General features: G+C 40.9%; 1 protein-coding gene and 1 long non-coding RNA gene across 2 annotated transcripts in view; one reads left to right on the top strand and one right to left on the bottom strand.

The window, feature by feature from the left end:
- The window catches only part of hs6st1 (heparan sulfate 6-O-sulfotransferase 1), a 263,629-nt gene that overhangs the window by 69,986 nt on the left and 166,761 nt on the right, over positions 1-26,882 (bottom strand). The window lies entirely within an intron of this gene.
- Positions 15,129-26,252, top strand: LOC134297807 (uncharacterized). The gene is made up of 2 exons (XR_010004679.1): positions 15,129-15,285; positions 25,878-26,252. It is a non-coding gene; the product is annotated as an uncharacterized LOC134297807 (long non-coding RNA).

The following is a 26,882-nucleotide window of genomic DNA, read 5'->3' as shown; positions in this document are numbered from 1 at the left end:
CAAACAAGTAGACACCCTAGTCTCCTTTAAACAAAGCCAGTGATTAGTAAGGCCTTTTGCATATGGAATTTCAGTTGGGATAAAGCTGTAAAGCTACTGAGTGCATTAGCAAGACTAGGCAGACAGACATCTGCACCAATCTGCTCTTAGAGTCCTAGCTAAGAACTTACAGCAGTTCTATCCTAAGCTTGTTGTGTGTGTTAAAAGTGCCATATACAAAAACACCTAGGTCTTCAGGAGCCCCAGTACATGTGTGAGTATACACCTTCAAGCAACGTGTCAACTTAATGGCAACCCAACAACAACAACAACAACTTTATTTTTATATCCCACCTCTATCTCCCCAAGGGGACTTGCGGCGGCTTACATGGGGAGCAAGCCCACTCCAACAGAGATTAAAACCACCCATAGATTGAAACGTAACTCAATAAAATCAACAACATTACAAAGACAATAACATAAAAACAGGTGGGAAGGAACTTGTGCAATATATTTCCAGAATAGGACTATAAGACAAAATGAAGGAGAATAATACACAGGCACTAAAAGAGCAATGTCATTTAACACTAAACCTATAGGGCGAAGGACAGGGATAAAGTGCGAAGACTGATGGTAGTCATAGTTGGGGCCGAATTTTCTATGAACTGTTTAATCGAAAGCACAACGGAACATCCATGTTTTTAGATCTTTGCGGAATGTGGACAGTGTGGGTGCCAGTCTAATCTCCCTGGGAAGAGAGTTCCAGAGCCCAGGGGCCACCACAGAAAAGGTCCTCTCTCTTGTCCCCACCAAACGTCCTTGAGATGGTGGTGGAAGTGAGAGAAGGGCCTCCCTCGCAGATCTTGAAGCCCGTGCAGGTTCATAGAGGAAGATGCGATTGCGAAGATAAGCAGGCCCTGAACTGTTTAGGGCTTTATAGGTAATAACCTGCACCTTGAATTGGGCCTGGAAACTTATCGTCAGCTATTTAAACAGGGGGGTTGACTGCTCCCTGTAATTTCATAGGAATTTATTGGGCAAGGAATACTCAAGAGGTAGTTTGTCTAGTTCCTTCCTCTGAAATATAGTTTATAATACCTGGGGTTCACTGGTGGTCTCCCATCCAAGAACGTACAAGAGTTGACCCTGCCTAGGTTCCAACTTTGAGCACATTGCTCCATAGTCTCTATCTAATTTGATACTTATCCACAAGGGTGTGAAGCCCAGGAAAACGTAGTATCCCTCTCACTCTGCAGGTTTTCAAAGTCCTTGAACAAGCTATCCAAATTGGCCTTAGAAGATTAGAGAAGTGATGGTTTGTTCCTTGGAGAAAAGTCAACATGCACACCCAGGCTCGGGATTGGTTTAGCACTTTAGAGTCTCTTGGGATAATACCAACTTAATTTTCTGCCCACCAAATATGAAGAAACACATCTTAGATTTATTTTATGGTAATTAAACAAAGGACTTTATTCCCAGATGGGGTTTCTGGAGGTATGGCCTGAAGAGTGGAAACTGTACTCTACTTCTAATTATTTCAAACATAATTCATCAGTCATTATGGAAATGTGGTGTGGGGGTAGACTGCTTCTTTCCCTAATATTCTGCTTTTTACTAATCTGTATTTCATTTATATAACAGTTGACTCCTGTCTTTCTTCAGATGAGGTGTTAGGCTTCTTCATTTTCATATTCTAGACATAAAAGATGACATTTGCTTATTAATTGTGAAAACAAATCTAATTTGTCTCCCCACCCATATTCCCCAAATTCACCAGATTCACTGCTGTTGAGATTCAAAGGCTAGACATACCTCTTGAGCACCAACAAGAGAAGACACAGGTTCTGAATGTCAGGGACAGTATCCCCAGCTTCAAAACAGACATTTCTGTGATTGTTTTAGGAAGCTCTCCATGTTCAGTCTATGCGTTTATGCATGTAGATTTGGAGTCCTTCTGAAGGAGCATAGAAATACTCCAAGGTGCTTCAAACTATGTCAGACTATTTGGTCACCAATTCTCATAAGTTTACTTTGAGTGAACACATACTTGACTTTCCATTAATCTGCTTTTTCTTTCATGTTTCACCTATATTTCCTAGCAATTAGAGCTAGATATGTAACTCTTTGCTGATTTTATTCTAGAAGGAAGCAATGAATAATTTCAGCAATTTTCTTCCTAATTCACATTTTGAGAGTTATTCTGTGCAAAAAGTAAAATGTGGTACTTTTGCACAAAACCAGCACTGTCTGTTGGGGGGGGGGGGGGGGGTTTAAAACCTTTTTGCAAAGAAAATTGTATTTTTGCATAGAAATATAATTTCTGTGCAGAAAACACTTTTTGCAGGTTGAGGATCTGAAATCTGACAAGAAGTGTTCAAGATTTAGGTTGTGTGTGTGTGTGTTTTTTTATAAAAAAAATGGAATATCTGTATTTGCATATATTACATAATGACACATTTTGGGGCCCAACTCTAAATAGATAATTCATTTATGTGTCACACATACATTATACACATAACCTGAAGGTAATTCTATGCAACACCTTTAATAATTTTGTGCATGAAACAAAGTTTGTGCACATGAGAAGGCAAAACGTCACTACTTGGCTACTCATGTGGACAGTTTTGGAGTTTGGAATCTGATTACTAAGAAAAAATTATCAGAAAATTGGACATATGGACAGCTCTTTAGGGAAATTTATTATGATTCACAAAAACAGCACAGCACTTGCTGCCTATGGCTGTCTAAAAATACAAGCCCCACACACTGTCAGACATTTTACTCCAAAAATAAATACATAAAAACAATTATAGACTGATACCTATAAATAATTGCCATCCTTCCGGCTGGTGTTTTATTAACAAACCATTACTGGAACCTTCACATCCCTTCTATTTTCCAATTTCTAGGCAATCCACATTATTTATTAGGAAATTTCCACTGTATTAAATTTCCCATCTGCCAAGCTTTACAAATCTCACTACTATCTTTTCTTCCACTCTCTCTTTTCAGCTCGTGTGCCTGCATGTTCAGAAAGTTGTGCCATTATCTCGGAAGTAATGACCTACACACTAACCATTTTATGGCTTGTGGCTATGTTCCAAAGCACAGATTTAAAAGTTTAAGAACTAATGGTTGTGCCTGAACCTTCTGAAAACTCTGCCAAGTTAGTAATTTCTTCATGCCAGAGATGCCAGGCATTTCATGGAGAAACTGAGCAGATGAAACTGGCATGGTGATAAAATGATAGGAAAATATTCCTCAGCTTAATATCTTCATGCCAGACTTCATTTAATTCAGAAGAATAAAGCCAGTAATAAAAGATGGAATGGGGTGCTCTCCTTTGATCATTTGATGCTTTACTACTAGTGTTGGGGAGAAGTCAGGACTTGCGGGACAGAAGCTAGGCGGGGACAACTGCATGGAGGTTAAGGGCCAAATGTTCTCCCAGGACCTCCCCCTTTAGTGCACATCTCCATACTATGAGCCCAAATACCTCCAGTTTCCTTTATACCCCACTCTAAAAATGGTATCAGGAAATGACATGAAAATGGTAACTGGAATCGTTCCATCATTATTTTGAGAAGGACTACAGAGGAAAATGGAGGGATTCAGAAATACTATGGGATTTTGGGTGATTATGAATGTAAGATGGGATTTTTCCATGTTTTCATGCATTTACAAGTCTTACTATATCCTTTTGGCACAGAATTTGACAGAAAACTGCCATTTTTTTTTACATTGGGGAGGTTGGGGGACCTGTGGAGGGGTTTTTTTCTGAGCCACAAAGTGGGCCAAGGGGCAGCACTATGACCACACATGACCTAGAGCTTTTTGAATAGCAAGGACTACAATGAGTTCCATGAGTTAGCCCTGTTGGCAGTATCTGCCTAGCCTAGCTATATATATGCACACCATACAGCTGCACACATACTCTGCGTCCTTGGGAAATATTGCTCTATGGACTTTCAGGTTGTGGGCCTGGATTTTGCATTCACTACATTACCATTCACTAATAAAACAGAAGTGTTCTCCATCCATGGAGTCTCTGATGCTGGACATTAAATATAGGGATCATGGTTATTAGCTACCTAGAGTCATATTCTCCATAAAATGCATCAACGAAAGTGTCAGCATGGTTGAAAATGTCCAACTAAACCTGACAAAAACACTGTGTAGCTATGGCCTTCAAGGAAAAGAGCACAAGAACCTGACAGAAATGTGTCAGGCCTTCTCTGTAAAGACAAATTATCCTCCTTGAACTAAATGCAATGCAGAAACAAGGTTTTGTTTTTATAAAACATCCTATAAACAATGATAAAAATGGCTTGTTCCATAGAACTGACAGTGCAAATTCTGACTGAGGGAAATGGTGCAGAACAAAAATATGTCCATCTCTGCCACTGGAGTATCCTAGATCAAGGCACATCCACCACACCTCTTCATATTGTTGCCCTAAAGGCTAGGCAAGTGGCAGACTATCCCTGGTCTTGCCTTGATGAAGAAGGACCAAATTCCATCTGCAAGCCAACAGAGAGCTTCAGTCTTAATAATAATGTTGTCCTCCACTTCAATGTAATTCACAGTCCCCAAAGGAAGATTAATCCACTAAGCCTCTCGGCTCCTAGAAATGATACTCACTGGAAAGAAGCCATTCTCTGTCCCCCCTTATTTCAGATGATAATTGCAAAAATAAAATTAAAATTAAAAAATAATAATTTAAAGTGACAGCATTTATCTTACTGTGTTCCAAACAGACAGTAAAAGCACTACTGAAGCTGGCAAGGGCAATGCCAGCTATTCATGCTATGCTGACTTCAGAAAAAGTGCAGTAGGACAAAAAATGTTTCTTTAACAGTGTTCCCACAAGGGTCAGAATGGAAAGAGTTACTTCAAAAAAGAGACTACAAGTGGAGAAGCTGGCTCTCTTTCAGGGTTTCAAATTGATATCTTCCATTTCATACTTTTTGGAAGCCCAAGTATGGGCTCCATTGAGGGGACAGCTACTATAGGGGAAGGAGAGGTTTGCAATTCAGTGTAGAGAAAGGGTGGACAAATTCAGGATTGTTGAGATTTGATCTTGTGTGTTTGTATCTAGTCTGGCCTTGAGACTATCGTGTATAAGTCTACCCCTTGTATTAGTCCACAGAAGGTTTTGGGAACTAAACTATGGATTTTGATGTGAACCGTTGATAAGTCAAGAGTCATTCTGTGGAGAAAAGGGGCAGTGCCACCTCAGAAGGTAGAAGGGCTCAATGCTTCTTTGGGGTTTTTCTGGTACACAATAAGCTCTTGTTTTTGCTATCTATTCAGATAAAGGGATGAGTCTTTTTTTGCTAAGAGTTTAGGTACAGTACTTACACCGACCTGTGAATAGGTTGACCCAGGTTTTTGGGTCAATTTTTTGTCTAAAATTTCTAGACTTATATGAGTATATATAGTAGTCTCTTCTATTCTTGGAACAGATTTCCAATCATTCACTCTTTCCTCAGATCTTTACAAAAACCACAGTTCTGTCTTGTAGGGATTTTATATCCCAGTCTCCCAGTCCTCTGCAAATTCATTTTGCAGGTTTTCATGGGATTTGACAGTACAAAGGCAAGTGCCTCAAGTGAGATAATAGAACTTGCACAGGACAACATGCTTCTCCTTATGGAACTCGAAAAATTAGACTGATTTTATATAAAAAATATTTGGGGAGGCCCATTACACGTGATGGCAGAATTGTATATTAGTATCTGCAGATGGGTGATATTTTTACTTGTCCTTCCTTTCATTGGAAGTCTGTTCATTTTGCCTAAGGCAATCAATGGGGGATGAGTGTGTGGGTGAAATTCAGAACAGCTTCAGGGAAAACAGAAGTTTTAAAAACAGACAAAACAAACATCAAAGTCTCCTGAAATGCAACTGCAACACCACTGGGATTATATATTTCGGAAGACTTTGAGCCCAGTTATTTCTGACTACCTTATGGGACAGCTGGGGAGAGGAAATGAATACGAGCAAGGAAGAGAAGATGAACAGGTAGATGGCCGTGGAAATTAAGTAGAGCAAATAATTAACCTAGGTGAAAGGAGATGACATGACAATGCAGCTGTTTAAAACAGAGACCCTTGGGCAAAATGAGGAGATGGAATAAGAAGGCTGAACTTTATTACTTGCCGGAATTGGACAACAAGCCCCTTTGCCATCACCTTGAATGAATGAATGAATCACTACTCCCCATGGATTTTCTGACCACCAACTGACATGCTGTTCCATGTCCCTGAAGCAGATGGGAGACTTATAATGTACTACAGAGTCCTAGGGACGGGAAAACCTGTATGACTTAAACACATAAGCAAACAGACAGCGCTGCAGATTATTTTGAATTGCTTGAGAGCTAAATCAGACTGGAAACACATTTAGGGAATTGGCAAGCTTAGTCAAGATATTTCATACTGAAAAATTGACACAATAAGCCATAAGCAACAGGCATGACACCCTCTCTGTTTGCCGCCTTCTCTATCTCATACAGCTGAAGGGGAGGAGGTTGACAACAATACTTTGAGAATGGAATATTGTATAATGGCAATCAAAAACTGCTTGGCTGCAATTTGTTTTGATTAATTAATTTCTTTGTAAATAACTTGGAAGAACCTCAGTTATTTCAACACCTTCCTAATACAGTGGGAATGCAGCTTATACAAGGTCACATCTCCCCCATTAGCTGTCTGAATAATCATCCATCTCACAAGAACCAACTAATCTCTGACACAGCCTCCCCCTCAATCTGAACTGCTTTCCCAGAAAAAAAATTCAATTGCTGATTATAGCCATCACTCTCTCACCACAGTCATTCCCATACATTATATATTAGTTTTAAACCTTTGTTTGCCCAAGATTTCCAGTCTTGGAGATAAATACCCTGGAGCATCATTTTGCAAAAATGGCTTAAAACAAGCCAATGCTACTCTCATGCTCTGATCCAGTAGCTCATCTCTGGGAATGGCATTTTCCTCCTCTCAATTTCCTTTTGTAATAAACGTTGAAGATGAAGTTTGTCATGGAACTAAAACCCTGTGCAATCAAATATTTCAGGGATTATATACAAATGGTAAGGACTTGCATGACTGACCACCACCCACTTGGTTGAGTCATTTAGCCATTCATGTGGGAGCCGCTGATGACAATACAGCTCACTAGATAGGGTGACATTTAAAGCAGCACCCCCTCTCCCTTGTGACTTATTATCTGTTAGCTCTTACTCCCACTTGCCTCCTTAAATGTTTTTTTATTTTATTTCTTAAAATATTTATATCCCACTGAACATCCCAAGATCTCATCAGGGTGGTGTAGGCATAAAACCAATTCAAAACAACTTAGAACGATTAAAAAATTAAAATAGTAATGGGAAGTAGTTTAAGAGCTTGGCAGCATATTAAATAATGAAAGAATGAAAATAGATTTTAAACAGTTCAAAATCATGCGAAATACAGATTTGGACAAAGGTTTTGAATCTCAAAGATTCTAACACCACCAACAAAATATGTTTAAAATCTATTATTTATTTATTTACAACATTTTTACCCCGCCTTTCTCACCAGAGGGGACTCAAGGCGGCTTACAACACCCAGCAAGATTCAATGCCAAACAATCAATAAAATTAACAACACATTTATGGTTGCTGGAATATAATGTTGATGTCATTCAGGTCTCCTAGGAGAGGGAATTCCACAGCAGACATGTCCCTCCACCAAATCTTAAGACCAATATTGAATTTTGAACCTGGTATCAGTGTGTTCCATTACATGGCACTGAGTTTTTAAAAATTCTTCAGTTCCTCCCTTGAGTTCAAGACACATGTGCATATGGACCTATCCATTTAATTTTTTCACACTATCAAATCCCTTAAACTGATTGGTAATGTGTTGTCCAGTGTTTTCCAGAATGTTCCATGGTGGGGTGGGGATTTTTATCTTCCCTGTTTAACTAGCACATCTTCATGGTTCTCCTTTGCTAGAGAAAGAAGGGATAAACCCTTCTTTTTGCACACTGTCCTTGAGTTAAGGCCACTGTCACTATTGGTGTGACTACACATAATGTATGGACATTTAGAATAGCAGGTTGTGATGGCACGCCCGGATTTTTGGGAAAAACTATAGTGTCTGGCTTTACTCAGGGGGGCTATCTATATATTTTCTGTTAAGATCAAGACCCTGAACATACAGAGGCACTTTAGGCAAGGTGAGAAGATAACCAGAATGAGTTTACTGAAAACAAGATGAATAAAGGGTTAACTCCACCTGGAACTATTATAAGATCGCTTAGGACAATACATTACAAAAGGAGATTTTGCTAGTTGCAGTCATCTCTTTGGAGTCCTTGAAAGTCTTTGGCCTCTGATGCAAAGCAATTGTTTACAAGTTGGTGCTCATAAACTGTCTCAATCTTCATCCTTGTGAAGCTTAAGCTGGTCAAAAGCTTCTGTTGTCTCTGGGATTAGTGGCATATGAATATTGGTTGAATGCAGGTGCTAAGGATGCCTGTTTTGGATTGCTAATGCCTAGCATTACCAGACAATGCTCAAGCCTCTGGTCACTGTAGCTCTGCTGCAGAAAGAGGAGGAGTCTAGCAAGAGAGCTCTGTACAGGCAAATCGAATAGACTAAGGCTGGCCTCTAGGGGTTTTTTATGCGCCACCTTTATATTCATAAAGGGAGGTATCTACACTATTGGGAAAACCTATAAACAGGGGGAACTAAAGCAAAGGAGAGGAAAAGGCAGAGCCAAGACTTCACACATGCGCAGTTCTGGTTACTGTACCTCAAGGTGGATACTGCAGAGTAGGAAAATATGTAAAACAATAACCAAAATGACCTAGGGATTGGGGCAACATTCTTATGAGGAAATGCCACAATGTCCGTGTTACAATGTCCTTTTAAAGCATGGAATGGGCATGACAGAAGATAATGAAATAATGGTTTGCAAAAAAAAAAAATAGTACAGAGAAGGCTTTCTTTCTCATAACAGGGGAACCAAGGCTCATCCTTTCAAATAGAATTGAAATTGAATGGTGGGATAGTCAGAGCCCCCGGTGGCACAGCTTAAACCATTGAGCTGCTGAACTTGATGACCAAAACGTCGACAGTTCGAATCTGGGGGAGCGGGATAAGCTCTCGCTGTTGGCCCCAGCTTTTGAAAACCTAGGAGTTCGAAAACATGCAAATGTGATTAGATCAATAGGTATCACTGCGGTGGGAAGGTAATAGTGTTCCATGTGGTCATGCCAACCACAGCTGGACAACACCAGCTGGACAACACCAGCTCTTCAGCTTAGAAATGGAAATGAGCACCACCCCCCCATAGTCAGACTTAATGTCAGGGGAACCTTTACCTTTAGAGCAGATAAAGACATTCATGAATTTTACTCTCACAAGATTAAGGGAGGACTACTGAACTGGTTAGTTTTAAAAGGGAATACATTCGTGGAAAATATGGAGTTTAGTAGCTATTGCTGACTGTGACTATTTTACCTCCAATATGGGAAAAGTATGTTTCTGAGCACTGGTTGCTGGAGAACAGAAGTGTATGTGTGTGTAGGGGCTTGCTATCATCCTCATGTCCTATTTGTGTGTCACTGAGAGAGCAGAATGGTGGATTGTGTTTGGAAGCTGCTTTGGGTCATGCAATGGGACAAAGGCAGTATGCATAATAATAAATAAAAAGGTATATGTTCTGATCCAGCATGTTTCTTTTTATGTGCTTACTCCCCTGCTGGCACCTCGGTTGGCTGGAATTCAGGAAAGGAAATTGTATATGAATTTTTTCATCTTGAGAACAATATAATACTATCCCAGAAGTCTAAATAAGACATATCTGAATTAACAAGAACTGACGGGCTCAGGGCAAAACAGATGGCACTTCCTTCATCACCCATGAAGAGGCAAAAGAAATGTAATTGTAGTAATCAGCTCTTACAGTTTATACGGGAATTGTTATGATGGTTTCTTACATTCCCTTGTGTCCAAGAATTAATCTAGATTTGATTACTGTTCCATGAACAGATTGAAAAAAGTGACCTACTGGCAGAAAGAGTAAGTTGTCCAAGTGGACAATTTATGCAATCATCTACTAGCCTTTAGTAATGAAGTGGGATCTAGAACAGGCTAATTCAAGCTTGAGAACTCTTCTATATTAGCTTCATCCTACACCATACAATTTAAAATAAAATAAAATATATAATACCAATTATGAGAATTGGAATTTACAGTACTTAGTTTCTGAATCTTTTAAGGCACTTAAGACATGATTGTTTTTCTTAAGCATGGTTAAGAGGTTTGAAGCAAGTGAGAGGATTCAGTACTCCTCTCGCTCCATATGCCACAGGATTGGGAAGTATATCAACATTTAGAGGCTTTCTAGCAAGGTTTAGATAGAGAAACAGAGTGGAGTCAAATAAATTTCTCCTTAACTATCTACAGATATAAAATACTAGTCAAATCCCGCAACTCAGATTAGCAATGGCTGCCGACAGTAATAAACTAAAGATAAAGTCTTGCTTTTTAACATATCAAAATATTTCAGAGGTCAATAGGCATCTGTCATTGTTACAATGGCCATCATTAGCATTATTCACTCTCTATTGTTTGCATTCTTTTATTTTTTATGTTGGTGTACAACACTTGGACTTTGTTGTTGTCATATGCCTTCAAGTCAACTCCAACAATGGTGGGTCCTTCCTAGTATTTTCATGACAACATTTCACCAGAGGAGGTTTCCCATTGCCTTTCTTTAAGGACCTCATCACATTCAAAGTTTGAAACAATCAGTATGCATCCTGCATTTTTTAAACTACATGTTGCATATAGCCTCCATAATATGAAAATCTTCCTGTTTAAAGTAATCCGGTTTGACTCATCACACCATGGAAGCTTTGCTCCTCCCAATTCATTGTAATTTCTGCCTATGTAACTCTCTGCCAGATCGAAGTCTCACAGGTGTGGTATCGTAAGATTTGTTGATCTCACATCTGCACAATAGAGTGCCACTATTGCCGTCATTTGACACATACCGGCAATTACTATTGTGTTATACAAAGGTATTCTGAGTTGTTTTCCTGTCAAATTGTTTTGCAAACACATTTTAAAAAAGGACTGAAGACTTCAAAGTCACCATCATGGAAGTCTTCTCTCATCATGTAATTAAGAGACAAATAGCAACGGCTCCCTTCATGACAAATAACGGGGTCCACACAGACCACCAATAGACACGCCCCCAAAGGATATGTTAAAACACAGGGAACTGACTGCTTACTGTTTCACCGATTACACAGAAAAGCAGTGCATTTCATGCAATTTATATTAAAAAACACAATATGAAACCAGTATCCAAACGTTCTATTTCTGAAACCTTTTGAACATAGTCATTTGAGGGGACTCGTTGATATTCGTATGTAAACAAGCTTGGAAATTGACTATCGCTTAATGTGATGAGGTCCTAAGTCTAGAACCGTGCAAGACACTTGAATAATTATTTAGAAAATCTCCTTTGCCCCTGTACTTCTGAACAGAGAAGGTGAGGAATTGGTTTTAAATAAGTGAATCCTTGGGCTGATGACTAATAGCTCCAACCTCACTGAGCCCTCTCAGCTTTTCTCTCTTCCCAATCTGCCTCTTTTTCACCTGCCTTTGTCTTAGTGATCCACATACTGAGATTAACTGTTGTCAAGTCTACTTTGACACATGGTGGCCCTATGAATGAGAGAATTCTAGCTCACCTATCAAAAACAGCAACATAGACTCAAGGGTGTGGGTTCCTTGAGCCTATCTGGACCCAAAAGATACAGATAACTAAATGTACATCCTCCCATCCAATTACTCTTCCTTTAAAAAATTAAGCTTTACTCAGGTGTATGTCCCACTGAGTTAAATGAGCAAAAAACATCAGTGCTCTGCCACTGATATTTCCTGATCACACTTCACACTTCTTGAAAGGGAATGGGGAGACAATGAGTGTGCAGTGATTGAGTTGTGAGCCTCCAGATGCTGTTGGTCATGCTGTAGTTAGTGTTGGAATGATATGAACATTGTACATAAAGGTGAAAAAAGGAGATACAGAACAATAGGAGTCTCCAGTGGCGCAGTGGTTTAAACCACTGAGCTGTTGAACTTGCTGACTGAAAGGTCAGTGGTTCAAATCCGAGGAGTGGGGTGAGCTCCTGCTGTTAGCCCCAGCTTTTGCCAACCTAGCAGTTCGAAAACATGCAAATGACAATAGATCACCTTGGAGGTGTCTACAGGCAATGCTGGCTCTTCGGCTTAGAAATGGAGATGAGCACCAACCCCCAGAGTCGGACATGACTAGACTTAGTGTCAAGGGAAAACCTTTACCTTTACAGAACAATAAGAAAACTTAACTGGACAAACTTAAGATGTGATCTTGCCCTTTAGGACAGACTTTTCCAACCTGAGATATGTTGGCCAGCTGTTTTTGAAAGCCCACAATACTCAGACAACAATTCTATAAAGGTTTTAAGTTTCACCTGGGTGAAAAATTTCCAGGTTTGGGAAAAGCAACTTTAAAATGGAAAAACACTTTTGAAGGCATCCTCAGTGGTGACAGCCTCCATGCCATTTTTCTGTAAATCCCAAATCTGAAATGAATTTTTTAAATAATGAGTTCATCAACATCAACATCACTAATTAAACAGATTCAATTATGAGTGTCAGTGATAATCAATTATTTCCCCAATTTATAGCTTTTACCATTATTGAATTAATTTTCAAGTCTTATGCTTCACACTCTGTCTTAAAAGCCCAAACAGGTCTCTTTTCTCTCCATCAATACATTTGTCAGAATTATGAGTTCTGTATATAAGGACATTTCTCAAAAAATTTATGTATACTTTTACTTAACAATTTAAAAAATATTATCAGATTTTACTCATTCTGTGTGATTATTGACTACAACAGGCATTAATCTGTTTGACCCTCAAAGGACAACAACATTCTGACTGGTCACAAGTCATTGTTCAGTCCTTTTTCCTTTCAAAGAAGAGAACAGATATGTCTCTCTATGTGGGGGCTGGCAACATCTTGAGCAAGAGATCTTGAGCATCATTTGGGGCAAGAGATTAGGAGGAATGGGAGCGATTTACAGTGCCTGTTTCAAGACTTGTTAGCAATCTTCAGCTCTTGTTTTCAGAAATCAGCTAATGGGAGATTTAGAAGAGGATCTTTGGGCTCTTTAATGCTGACCTCCAGATTTTTCGTTCTGCTGGCAAGAGGACAAATAAGCATTCATTCCTCCAGTTCCAGTTCCTTTCTGGCAAATTGAACATGGAGAGGGTTTAAAAATAAGTGCAGACAGAGAGTAAGTGTTACTTTTTGCAAAAATGTGACGGGAGACAAAATTTTGTTCCTGCTTGCAGCAGATCTGTTTATCTCTCTGTCTACACTCTTTCTTCTCTAAGGGCTCATTAAATTCCAAGGACATTTTGATCAGCATCCAGCTTTGTTCTAAAGCAAGGACTATATGCACATCCTGTTTTTTTTTTTCTTTTTTAAATAAAAAATAACAGTCTTATCTAGCTTTCAAGTGTGAAAATCCTGGCTTTGTAAGTCAATCATTTGTTATTGGTTTTGTGCTAGCTACTGCTAATACTTTAAATCTGTTACTTCTCCTTGTCTATGATGGAAGTGGATGCTATTTATTCTCTCCCTTTATTCCTCCACAATCTACATTCAATTCTGATCATACCCCTCTTCATCCAACTGTATCTGATGCATGTACGCTGTCATTTGCTTGTTTTATGCAATCAGGATCAAGAAGTAGCCTCTCTGTATAAAGAAGGAGTCACCTTCCCTTTCCAATGAGCTGCTCTGTCCCTGTATGTAGACTAAAGATGATGTCTGAAACCAACATTTCCAAATATGAATTCCCAGGGTTCAAATAGTCCAATATGAACCAAGTCCAGATTTTTCCAAATGTGGGACTTAGTTTGCATTGTGTTGTATTGGTGTTTGCCATTCATTGCTGCTTCTGTCAGCCAGTACTCCTTCCCATGTTTCCTCCCACTCTCATCACCCTTCTTCTTCTTCTTCTTCCAAACTTACATGTCATCGGAAGGGTCACTTTTAATAACACCATGTTCTCCCTCCTTCCCTTTTCTAGAATAGTAGCCTCTAGAAGAGTACAACACCAGTAAGAATGTATTATTATGGCTGCAGGAATCCTGGATAATTAGTTTATCTAGAGTTCTCTTCACCTTGGCTGTTGCTATTGTAATATTTCTAGATACTATATTTTTATGTTTAGACTGTTTTTATACTTTGATGGATGTGTTTTTTTCTGTGTCTGCACAGCATTGAATTTTTGCGGAATTTTGTAAGCTGCCTTGAGTCCCCTCCGGGGTTGAGAAAGGTGGGGTAGAAATAAAATAAATAATAAATAATAAATATTAGGAATAGGAAGAAAGGAAGAGAAACTAGACCTCCAGAAGTAGAAAGTTGAGTAGGAATGTTTACTCATTTATTCCCACTAACTCTGTCTTTGCCTTGCTATCAAATACATTTGGGTAGATGGGATTCAAGTCTGGATTGCTTTTAAAAACCCTCTGTGAGTGTTCAAAAAACACTATTTGAAAAACTTGGAAGGAAAATTTGGGGAAAAAACAGTCCATACTGAAACAAACCAAGTTCATCCATCACTCATTTGTAGGCTTGCCTAGGAAAGGCCAGTAAAATTCATGGGGTCGTCATAAGCCAGGGAGTGACTTGAAGACATCTATGCACACACACACACAAATAGCTGCAGTGCTAAAGCTGAAATGCTCCAGAACCTCTGTGGACCTTCTTAGCAAAATTGGCTGTTGCAGAAAAGCAGCTCTGAACTGGAATGAAAACTCAGTTAATATACTGTTGAGTCACAGTCAATACACAGAACCTCAGTGAGTCACGAGTCTCACTATGCAGTTCTTTAGCAGGCCCCAGATTTTTGAGCAGGCAGAAATTGCTCCAATGACATAAATCTTTCTGGCATATGCTTCTATGGAGCCAAATTTATAGATGCAAAATCCTCACTGAGAAATGTTCCTGAGTCAGAGTATATGTATGCTAAATTTGGGGTGATATTTTGCATATACCTAAGATATTGGAGTTCTGTCTGTTTGCTTTTTCATTTTCTCTCTCTCCATGAAAGGTCAGCAAGAAAAGTCTTAGGATGGATATTCCAACTCCGTTACTCCAACAAGAGGAAGAAACCACACATCCTTTTCTTTAATAATGAGGAAATGACAAATTCTAATACTATTTCTCAGATAAGTTAGGTAAGTACACTTGCTTCTGTGAAAAAACCTAGAGAGCAACTCAAGACTGTTAACTGCTATTCTTTCTCTCATCTCAACTGTAGCAATTAACTATGTGGATCTTGTGATTATAAGGATGTAGCTCAAGCTGATAACACTATGTAGCAAAATTTGAAAAGTTTTCTGTCCCTAGTTTGAAAGTGTTATTTCCTGTTTTACTTTGAAAGTACAGTAGAGTCTCACTTATCCAACATAAACGGGCCGGCAGAATGTTGGATAAGTGAATATGTTGGATAATAAGGAGGCATTAAGGAAAAGCCTATTAAACATCAAATTAGGTTATGATTTTACAAATGAAGCACCAAAACATCATGTTAGACAACAAATTTGGCAGAAAAAGTAGCTCTATATGCAGTAATGCTATGTAGTAATTACTGTATTTATGAATTTAGCACCAAAATATCACGATATATTGGAAACATGGACTACAAAAATGCGTTGGATAATCCAGAACATTGGATAAGTGAGTGTTGGATAAGTGAGACTCTACTGTAGTTGTTATACTCCAGAAACATTTTGTTTTGGTGGCTCCCACAAACTATGTGGAATTGGCTGAAATTCTATAAGATATTCATTGAAAAACTATAGCAAAATGTGCTGCATGATGTCCCACAAAACAACGTTTTTGCAGTATAATAAGTATTTTCCATGTTTTTATAATAGAACCAATTAGGAAATGACATTTACAACCCAGGATCAAAAATCGTGTTACATAGTGTAATTTTGTGAAGTACTACAAGTGGCTAAAAGGGTAGTTAAATAATGGTCTCAGCTCTTAAGAGAGCATCTTCTCTCCTTCCTTTTCATGCAATTATCTATGGACCAAAGCATCTTAAAACAGAAGTGGATCAGAAATGTAAGCTAAAAGCATAATATCAATTATTAGAGGTCAATAAAAAATCACTCAACTGAATTAAGAAAATATTATCATAAGAAGTTATAAATGCAAACTGTAATTATTAGTTTTCAGAGAACATACATAATTAAAATACGTAAACTAGACTAATGGCAAGATATTCTTGTCCTGGTACACTGTTTTTGTCAAGCCAGCCATTGTTTAGGACATATACATGCTGATTGCCGAGAGATGTCAAGCTGTTAGAAATCTAGCAACCACTGCTCTATGGCCCCGTTGGGATTGGACTCCTTTCATCCATAGTTTGCTGTGGTGTGAACATTAATGTGTCTTATGTCTCCCATCAGGTTTTTTTCTTCCCATAGTATATACACAGCAACAAAGGAGGAAGAAACAGTTTTCAAAATCTCCTCATTTTGCATAAGGTTAAAAAACCCTAGTGTGTATTCCTTCAGTATTCATCTCTCTCCCAGTGCCAACTCTGCTCCCTACATATAATATTAAACTATGGTTTGGGAGGACATCAGTAGACCTCAAGTTCTAGTTTCTCCTTTTTCTTGACATGATACGTATTGAAAACAGGAGCATGTTATTATTTCCAAATGGACAGGATATGGTTTATGTTTTCTCTCAAAATCATAACTGGAGACCAGGAATTGATAGTGGTTTTCAATTTTGGTTGAGAAAGTGAGAAGAGACCACAGACTGCTGAATGGGAAATTATTGCTAAATATGAAGTCAGAACTTGTGCAAGCAAACTTTGAAGTCACTTACGTAACACCATATTTTAAAAATTTAAATATTTATACTCAATCCAATCTTTAAAAGATTTGGGGAAAAAAACCACCTTTCTATGCTTTCTATAAAATGAGACAGTAAGGTGAACTGCCTCCTCCCATTAGATGGCTCTGGACCATGAAAAAGCAAGTAACATGCTCTGAGGCACTATAACCTACAGCATTCTAGAGATGAAAAAGGAAAACATATGTCACTTGTTTTTCTCACTGAAATTATTATTGGATAGTATTTCTGTTGAAACACACAGACAAAGAATGTTTGTAGATGTTGGGATCTTGAGACCAACACAAGCTTGTAGCCTTGATTTTGGAGGGGATCTCCCATGCTCACTCCCTCTAAGCTATAAAATATGCCTTATACATAATGGAACAAGTTTGCCATGTGTAGAAAACTGGCCTTGGATCACAAAAGAATTCTCTCTTTTTTGAAAAAAAGGACTTAAGAAACCCCCCAAAGCCAGTGCAATTCCCATATATTCTGGCAAAACACAATCAGTCATAATTCATCTGTAGCTGCTGTATTGTAAGGGCTGGAAATGTTTAAAAGAACACTTTTTTGCCACTTTGCTTCATCATACCAAAATTCAACTCCACAAACAAATATAACTAAAATCAAAACACAGGTAACTGGAAAATCCCAACCATCAACTGAAATAATACATGTGTATTTGAAATGACCCAGAAGCTATGAGATAACAAAAATGGAGATAAATAAAAACCTACTGCAGAAAGAGAGATAACACGAAAATAAAAGATTAAGTTCACCAATATACTGAAGCTTTCCAAAGCTACTGGCAGAATTCCTGATCAGATAGACCGAACTATAAACCGACCCCCATCTCAATCAAAGTGAAAAACTGGCAGTTTCAATTATAAGCACAAAAGGCAACCAAGTACACCCACTTCTATATTATCTCATATGGCATAATTAATTGAGCACAGTTCATCTGTATAGGTTTTATTTCCCATATAGCTCTTTGTGCGTAACTCCCCAGATAGAAAAGTAATGGTGGGAGAAAAGATGCAGCCTATTGTATATGCAAATATATGTGTGAATTTGCTGAAGGGTGGGTGGGAAGATCTGCAGTTGAGCAGGTTAAGGATAAAAGCTTTTGCATTATTATTATATTTCCCCCCTTCCACCATCCAAGCCATGCAGCTGAATATGCCGGGAAGCATGAAGGGTGGGTACAAAGGGAGGGAGAGATTTTAGAAGAACAAAAACATTTTGGCTTCTTCAAATGTCCCTGGCCAGTTTGATAGCAGCAGTGTTTGGAGAACCAGGTGTGGCAGGGTCGGAGTCCTGAATTCACATCTCCCAAATCCTTGCCACAAGTTGCCACACTGAGGAAACAGACAGAGGGAGGGCAGAACCCAGAGGAGGAGAGACACCTTCTGATTCAAAGGCCTAAATCCAAAAAGGTTTTCTGCATTGTGGAAGAGGTATATCATGCTGAAGGGCGAATAATGAAAGAAAGTTAAAAAAAAAAAAGGGGGGGGGGTGGAGGAGGCTGAAAATGTGCCTGAAGAAGTCTGCACCCCCTCATTTTCCTTCCCTTCCTATTCCTTAAGAAGCAGCTAAACACTTTGAAAAGGCTTTTTGTCAAGAACTTCAGTGCAGATGGCTTCTGATCCCATTCGGAGGCACTGTGGTTCCTAATACAGCTGTCACTTACACTCTCCTTGCTACTCTAACCAAAAAAAAAAAAAAAAAAAAGGAAGGAGGGGGGAATTAATACTAATAAATTTCTGCCTAACGGAGCGCACTGCCACTGACAGCCACCCACTGGGGATGTGGGCCTGCCTCGGACACCCCGCTGGCTCCGAGAGAGGCCCAGGGCTTTAAACTGCTTTCACGCCACATTAACACCCTGCCTGGCAGAGGCAGAGGAGAAGAATCCAGCCCTGCCTTGTCTGATCCCTAGAGCTACCAGGAATAGAAACGGGTCGGGGAGGGAAAGGAGGGCCAGTGTGTTCTCTCCTTTTACCCTTCGTCCTCCTCCCTTGCTGGAAGTGGAAATGAACAATGGGCTTCACTCAGTGCAAATGTGGAAGGACATGGAGGGAAAGGGAACAACATCCCCCTCTGCCTCTTCAATATCAAGCAGATAATCGTGAAAGCCAAAGCCCATTTGCGGATGGATGCTGAGCAGACTTCTTGCCTAGTTCTGCAGGCTCCTCAGACTATTCTGGAATCCTTGTGATTGAATGCATTTTTAAGGAGTGTCATTACATTGTTTCTTTTCTCCTTCCCTTCCTCCTACCTCTTAGCTGTTTCACCCATACACAGCCATGGCTTTTCTCACAATTAAACATGCATCAGATTTTATTTCAGTAACACACAAACAAACAGCCTCTCTCACAAAGTATTAGCTCCAAATTTCTTTTTCACACATAGTTGTGCTCTTCATTGCATATTTCTGCACCTTTTGTTTGCAGCTTGGAACAATGGAGGGAAAATATTTATTTTTCTTCAGTATCTTTATTGGAGGGTTTGATACAAAATTCTGCTTTAAAATGGCATTTTCATTGATTACACTTGCCAACACACATTTTGGTGCCTCAAATGTTAGATGTCTTTCTGGGTATATTTGACCTGCTGATTTCAAAAATAGAACCAGTCTTCTCCTGTCGGCTCCAGTTTTTAAGATATAGAAAATATGCCATCTATCAATCTCCATAACCAAGGTGAAAGAAGAAAGTGAAAAAGCTGGGTTGCAGTTAAAAATCAAGAAAACCAAGATTATGGCAACCAGACTGATTGATAACTGGCAAAAAGAGGGAGAAAATGTGGAGGCAGTGACAGACTTTATATTTCTAGGTGCAAAGATTACTGCAGACATGGACTGCAGCCAGGAAATCAGAAGACGTTTACTTTTTGGGAGGACAGCAATGACCAATCTTGATAAAATAGTGAAGAGTAGAGACATCAAACTGGCATCGAAGTCCACATAGTTAAAGCAATGGCATTCCCTGTAGTAACCTATGGATGCGAGAGCTGGACCATAAGGAAGGCTGAACGAAGGAAGATAGACGCTTTTGAACTTTGGTGCTGGAGGAAAATCCTGAGAGTGCCTTGGACCGCAAGAAGATCCAACCAGTCCATCCTCCAAGAAATAACGCCCAACTGCTCACTGGAGGGAAGGATATTAGAGGCAAAGATGAAGTACTTTGGCCACATAATGAGAAGGCAAGAAAGCTTGGATAAAATACTGATGCTGGGGAAAATGGAAGGAAAAAGGAAGAGGGGTCGACCAAGGGCAAGATGGATGGATGGCATCCTTGAAGTGACTGGGTTGATCTTGAAGGAGCTGGGGGTGGCCACGGCTGATAGGGAGCTTTGGATTGAGCTGGTCCATGAGGTCACGAAGAGTTGGAAGCGACTGAACGAATAAACAACAACCAGTCTCCATCTGTCTGTTATAGTAGACCATAATAACCATATCTAAGAAAGAAGTGCAGATGTGGTCTATCCAATGCAATTTTCTGAATCAGTGCCCCAAATAACCCAGGAACACGCCTAAAAACCAAGACACCAAGAATTCTAGGGGGGGGGAGGTCTGTGTTATAGCAGATGTGAACTGTCAAGGGATGGAGATTTGATAAACACTGAGTAGTTGGATAGTGTAAGGTGTCATGCAGCCAGATCCCAGGGCTGAATTTCCAAGCCCTGAATCTGACTTCATAACATAAACATGCGAGCACCTGGCGGGAGAAGATAAAATGAGCCTGGGAACTCAGGGGTGAAAGTATAAACAATTATAATTGCTGTAGTGTGGGGGGGGATAGAAACCTTGGTGGAAATGTGATCCAGAAGGTGGGGTTTGATGATGATATTTGCGTGTGATATTACGTTGCATCAGAAGTGATAAAATTAGATGTATGTAAACATTAGGTCATTCTCGACTTTTCCAAAGTCATGTATTCTTCAATAAAGATTGTGTTTGAGAGCAGCTGTCTTTGATCTGCGTTCAGACTGGTCCTTTGAAGTAAGCCTGACATTAAAGTCGAGAATCCCATTTCTCACCCTCCTGCGGAATTCGCAGTGAAGTGATAATGAGCGAGGAAGAAGATCAAAGCCCAAATGAGGCAGAGAGGCCTTTGCAAGGGGCCCGGCCGAAGAGAGAAGAGACGCTGCAAGCCATAGCTTCCTCTACGGGGTACCCCAAGCCGAACGGCGTGACCCAGAGAATTCCCAGGATCGGAAGAGGCGTCTCTGCAGCTGCAGAAACCAGTTGGGGATCTGGAGGAAGTATGCCGGAGACCGTGGCCCTGCGGTTATCCATCCTGGAAACTAATTTATCCAGGCTGTCGGAAACCGTGGGGAGATTGGTGCCATTATTGGAAGAGAATCTCCAAAAGGAGGCCAGCCGATATGGTGCCGAGAGAGAACCAAGCAAAGAAGGAGATTGGAGCCAGAGGGGCCAGCGGGCGTCAACGCAGAGCCCCGTGGCGGCAAGGGACGAGGGAGATGAGGAATACTGGCAGGAGCTGCAGTTCCGGGACAGCATGGCGCGAGAAGTGGAGCGTCAGCGAGCCCTGGGGACCCTGAGGCCGCCGTCTCCAACAGAGCTCCCAACCCCCCGAATGGGCGTCGGGGTGGAAAGGCCACTGGGGCCAGGGATCGGGTCCAGTGGATTCGCAGACGAAGGCGGAGAGGAGCGGGGGGTCCAGGAAGAGGAGGAGGATGTGCCGTACGACGAGGAAAGGCGAGATGAGGGGGCTACAGCTAGGCCAGTATGCGGATGGGCGGAAGAGCCAACAGCGGCGGCAGACTTCCAGGAGCCGCGCAGAATGACCACCGGAGTGGGGCGCGGCGTGTTCCAAGGAGCCACCCGAGGAAACCTGATGCAACCCTTCCCCATGCCGCCCAGACAATATCAAAGGGCTGCAGAATGGATGCCTAGAAGGGAAGATCTCAAGCTGGAATACGGAGGGGAATCAGAGGAACTGAACTTTTTTCTAATTAGCATTAGAGGATACATGGAAGACAACGCACACACATTTCCCTCCGAAGCAAGCAGGGTTCGAGCCATCGGCAACACACTAAAGCGAGGAGCAGCCAGCTGGTATGTGCAATTGCATGCCAGACGCGACCCATGCCTGAGGTCAGTGCCCCGCTTCCTCGCCGCACTGGAGAACCGGTTCAGAGACCGGCTAGAGCAATTGAGGGCTCGAGACCAGCTGAAAGGAATAAAACAGAGGGACAAAACGGTGCCCGAGTACGCAGAGGAATTCCTCCACCTCGCGGAAAGGGTACCGGAGTGGTCTGAAGTAACCAAAGTGGAACTATTTAAAGAGGGACTACGCCCCGAGATTTTCAGCTGGGCAGCGCACAGAGACGACCCCGAGACGCTCCAGGGATGGATTCAACTAGCGGGGCGCGTCGAATCTACCCTGGCACAAGTAAAGCGCTTCAGGAGCAGCAGCGGCCAGCAAAGACCGGTGGCGAGAGGTCGAGGAGAAACGAGGAAGCAAGAAAGACCCGGAGGGAGGCCGGGGATTCCCTCCAGAGGAGACGACAACAAACCTAAACCGGGATGCTTTGTATGTGGGAAGACGGGCCACCGAGCAGCGGAATGCTGGGCCCGGAAGGGGGAGCCGCCAAAAGCCCCAAAGCCCAAGCCAGCAACCGGGAGGCGTGCGGAGGAGGAGGTGCAGGCCCCAGAATCTTCGGAAAGATTGGTGAGTCGGGACAAACGCATGATAGTAGTACCAATTTGCCTCTCGGGGCTAGAAAATCGGGCCACCTGCAAGGCGTTTGTAGACTGCGGGTGTTCTAGGAACATTATAACCCCAGAATTAGCAGGAGCGCTGAAATGCCAGCAGATGGCACTTGACTCCCCAATTGCATTTTCGCAGCTAGATGGATCAGTCGCTGCTGGGGAAGTATCTACAAAGGAATTACGGGGAGTTCCATGCAAAATAGGCAAATGGGGAGGAAGAGTATCCTTTGTGATAGCCCCTATTGCCACATACCATGTAATATTGGGGATACCATGGCTCGAACAAGCAAATCCTGAAGTAGATTGGAGAGGAAAAAGCTTAGCATTTAAAGAACAGCAGATGCAATGGGAGATAAGCAAAATTGCAGAAGAGGAGGACGAGGAAGACGAAGCAGGGGAAATAGACCCACAGCTATTGCCACCTGAATACAGAGACTTTGCGGATGTTTTCAATCAGAAAGAGGCCAGTAAATTGCCTCCCAAAAGAAATATAGAAGTAGGGATTGAAATAACCCCAGGAGCAGACTTACCAAAACCAAAAGTGTATCCCATGTCTGTGCAAGAGAAGGAGGAATTGAGAAAATACATTGATAAAAACCTGGCTCGAGGCTTCATTAAGCCATCTAATTCTCCTCTCGGGGCTCCAGTGTTATTTAGGAGAAAGAAAGACAATTCCCTAAGATTGTGCATTGATTATCGAAATTTAAACGCAATTACCAAGGACAATAAATACCCTATGCCCTTAGTCAAGGATTTAATTACCGTATTGAAGAAAGGGAGCATATTTACTAAACTGGATTTAATTGAAGCGTATCATAAATTAAGGATCAAACCGGAGGATACTTGGAAAACCGCATTTTCCTGCGCATTCGGCCATTTTGAATACGAAATTTTGCCTTTCGGGTTAAAAAATGGAAGCGGCTGCTTTATGCAGCTTATAAATGAAATACTACACCCGTTATTGTACAGAGGGGTGTTCATATTCCTTGATGATATCTTGATCATTTCTGAAGATAAGGAAAAGCACGTAAAATTGGTCCGGGAAGTTTTGCAGAGACTAAGAGAAGCAAAGCTGTACGCAAAACTGTCCAAATGTGAATTTAATAAAACTCAAATTGACTTTCTGGGATATCGGATGTCTCCAGAAGGGTTAGCTATGGATCCAGCTAAAGTAGCAGATGTGAAAGAATGGGGAGTGCCTCAAACAAGGAGGCAATTACAATCATTTCTGGGGTTTGCAAATTTTTACAGACCCTTCATAAAAGGCTTTGCACAAATAACCGCACCCCTTACAGAACTTTTAAAAACAAAAGGGAAAGGGGAGACAGCAAAAGTGAAAGCTCCCGGCGCCAAACTGAGTTGGACGCCAGAATGCCAAAAGGCATTCGAGACCTTAAAAGAATGCTTCACTGAAGGACCCATCCTAAAACACCCTGATATCAGGAGCCCTTTCATAATCCATTGCGATGCCTCAGACTGTGCGTACGGGGCAGTGCTATTGCAAAAGGATCAAAATGGGAACTTAAAACCCTGTGGATATTTGTCACGGAAGTTCGGCGAAACTGAAAAAAGTTGGCCAATATGGGAAAAAGAGGCATTAGCCATATTAAAAGCCTTAGAATGCTGGCGACACTTCCTCGAAGGAAGCGGAATCCCATTCGAAATTTGGTCTGACCATAAGAATCTCCAGTATTTAAAGTCTCCTAGAAAATTGTCCCCCAAACAAATCAGATGGGCGCAATACTTCAGCAGATTCGATTTCCAATTAAAGTTTTTTCAAGGGAAACAGAATGTCTTGGCAGATGCTCTTTCACGCATGCCTCAACACGAAGGCCTAACCACAGCAAAGGAGGGGACAATATTCTCTGACAAACAATGGGGCTTAGCTGTCAGGACAAGAGCACAAACCCAAAAGGAGGACACGGCTTTTGTCGAACTCGGCGGGGAAGATAACTGGGGAAATGAACTAAAACAGTCTTATAAAGGAGATCAATGGATCGCGTCCAACGCAGAAAAGGGGGACCAGAAGGGGGGATTTTGGTTTGTAAACAAGAAACTGTATATCCCAGCAATATTAAGGATTAAGATTCTGCATCGTTTTCACAACAACCAGAGCGCTGGTCATACAGGAATTACCAAAACAACAAAGGCAATAGCAAAACATTGTTGGTGGCCAGGAATGAGGAAGGACATAAAGAATCATGTTGTCCAATGTGATGATTGTGCCAGAAATAAATCGGGAGGAGGGAAGCCTATGGGATTGTTACAGACAGTAGCGGAACCTACCAGGCCTTGGGAATGTGTAGCTATGGACTTTGTGGGAGAACTGCCAGTCAGCAAAGGACATCGTTATATTTGGACAGTATTAGACCTGTTTTCTAAACAGGCCCACTTTATAGCACTGACGAAGCTACCATCGGCTGAGAAACTAGCTGAATTGTACATAAACCATATTTACAAATTACATGGATGTCCAAGTAGAGTAGTCAGTGACAGAGGAGTACAATTCACAGCAAAATTTTGGGAAAAATTCTTGGAAATGCTAGGAGCAGAAAGGAGTTTAAGTTCTGCTTTTCACCCCATGACAAACGGGGCGGTAGAACGTACTCAGCAAACGCTTGGGCAGTTCCTTCGAATGTACTCTAACATGAGACAAAATGACTGGTCTAGGTGGTTGGCGTTTGCGGAACTAGCCTTTAATTCAACTATACATTCAGCAACAAACAAAACCCCCTTTGAAGTAGTTTACGGGTATGAAATACAACCGTTACCCCAATTGCCGAGGTGGACAGAAAATGAAGGAACAGAGGCAGGGAAATGGAAAACGCAAATGATGGAATGTTGGAATCAAGTGACTGCTTCGTTAAAAGAAGCACACAAAAAGTATAAAACGTTCGCAGACAGAAAGAGGGTGGAAGGCGATAAATTAGATAAAGGAGATCTAGTGTGGTTAAGTACCCAAAACATCAAATTGGGGTTACCTTCAAGAAAACTGGGCCCCAAATATATTGGACCATTCAGAATACAGGGTGTTATCAATGAAGTGACTTTCCAATTGGCATTGCCAAAAAGTTTAGGGAAAATACACCCAGTCTTCCATCGCAGCTTGCTGAAAAAATATATGGGGACTTTAGACAAAATGGACCCATAGAGTTATTGTTTGATTTGTTTCAGGACTATGGTGAAAGAAGAACCGAAGAGGAGGACGAAGAAAACGGGGGCGCCATGTCATGCAGCCAGATCCCAGGGCTGAATTTCCAAGCCCTGAATCTGACTTCATAACATAAACATGCGAGCACCTGGCGGGAGAAGATAAAATGAGCCTGGGAACTCAGGGGTGAAAGTATAAACAATTATAATTGCTGTAGTGTGGGGGGGGATAGAAACCTTGGTGGAAATGTGATCCAGAAGGTGGGGTTTGATGATGATATTTGCGTGTGATATTACGTTGCATCAGAAGTGATAAAATTAGATGTATGTAAACATTAGGTCATTCTCGACTTTTCCAAAGTCATGTATTCTTCAATAAAGATTGTGTTTGAGAGCAGCTGTCTTTGATCTGCGTTCAGACTGGTCCTTTGAAGTAAGCCTGACAGTAAGGGTTGGAAAAATTAATAGCTGGGGGATTTTGAAAGTTAAAATCTAAAAATGTTTTCTCAAGACATTTTCCATCCTTTAGAGTAGCATTGGCACCTCTGCTCCATCCAGTGAAGTTAAAGTATACAGAACTCAAAACCAAAAAAGTTATTTTGTCATGTTGAGAAGAAAATTTCAGTTACTTTCCCCTAACTTTGATAGCAAAACTATAAGTTAAACAGCCAAGCATGGTAGGACCAGCTGACAAGAATGACAATATATTGATAATCTATAATAATGGCCGCATCCATGCTGCAGCCATAACTCATGTGAACATTGTGCTAGATTTCCGACAAGAATGTTATTAGTTCTTGCTGAGTTATAGCACCCAGTTTGAAGTGAAAAAGTAGAATTTCCAAACAGCGCACTTCCTAGAAGCAAATGGAAGAACCTACCATAACTCATCAGTAAATTATAGCAGATGCACCTAAATCTGAGGATGTTTTAAAATTGTCATCCATATTCCAGGGGTCAGTTTCAAGTAGAAATTCCAAATGGGAGCTTCATGAAAGCAAAAAGGTAGGAGTTCTATAACCTATTAGG

Source organism: Anolis carolinensis, chromosome 3, assembly GCF_035594765.1.
Source record: "Anolis carolinensis isolate JA03-04 chromosome 3, rAnoCar3.1.pri, whole genome shotgun sequence".
Lineage (NCBI taxonomy): Eukaryota > Metazoa > Chordata > Lepidosauria > Squamata > Dactyloidae > Anolis > Anolis carolinensis.
This window is presented reverse-complemented; position numbering and strand designations above follow the sequence as displayed.